The sequence below is a fragment of the Heterodontus francisci genome, chromosome 11, assembly GCF_036365525.1.
Source record: "Heterodontus francisci isolate sHetFra1 chromosome 11, sHetFra1.hap1, whole genome shotgun sequence".
Taxonomy (NCBI): domain Eukaryota; kingdom Metazoa; phylum Chordata; class Chondrichthyes; order Heterodontiformes; family Heterodontidae; genus Heterodontus; species Heterodontus francisci.
The window spans coordinates 26,084,100-26,085,091 of NC_090381.1; positions in this window are offsets into that span (position 1 = coordinate 26,084,100).

A 992-nucleotide genomic window follows, 5' to 3' on the forward strand; every position below is an offset into this window, starting at 1 on the left:
TTCAGCAATAACCTGCTCACTGATATTCAATTTGGTTTCTGCCAGGGCCACTCAGCTCCAGACCTTGTTACAGCCTTGGTCTGAACATGGACAAAAGAGCTGATTTCAGAGGTGAGGTGAGAGTAACTGCACTTGACATCTAGGCAGCATTTGACTGAGTGTGGTATCAAGGAGCCCTAGTAAAACTAAAGTCAGTGGGAATCATTGGAAAGTTCTCCACTATACATAGAACAAAGGAAGATGGTTGTGGTTTTTGGAAGTCAATCATCTCAGCCCAGGACATTGCTGCAGGAGCTCCTCAGGGTAGTGTCCTAGGCCCAACTATCTTGAGTTGTTTCATCAATGACCTTCCCCCATCATAAGGTCAGAAGTTTTGGCATTTGCTAATGATTGTACACTGTTCAGTACCTTCGCAACTCCTCAGATAAAGAAGCAATCTGTGCCCGCATGCAGCAAGACCTGGACAACAGTCAGGCTTGGACGGATAAATGACAAGTAACATTCATGCCACACAATGACAATCTCCAACAAGAGAGAATCTAACCACTTTCTCTTGACATTCAATGATATTACCATCATCAAATCCCCCGCTAAATCCTGGAGGTCACCATTGACCAGAAACATTAGTGGACCAGTCATATAAATACTGTGCTTACAAAAGCAGATCAAAAACTCAGCATGCTGTGGCAAGTGATTTACCTCCTCATTCCCCAAAGCCTTTTCACCATCTAGAAGAAACAAGTCAGAAGTGTGATGGTATACTCTCAACTTGCCTGGATGAGTACAGCCCTAACAATATTCAAGCAGCTTGATGCCAACCTCTTATTAAAACATATAAGTTTCTGAAGGGTCTTGACAGGGTAGATTCTAAGAGAATGTTTCCCTTCATAGGGGAATCTAGAACTAAGGGGCACAGTTTCAAACTAAGGGGTCTCCAGTTTAAGACAGAGATGAGGAGGAATTTTTTCTCTCTGAAGGTCATTAATCTTTGG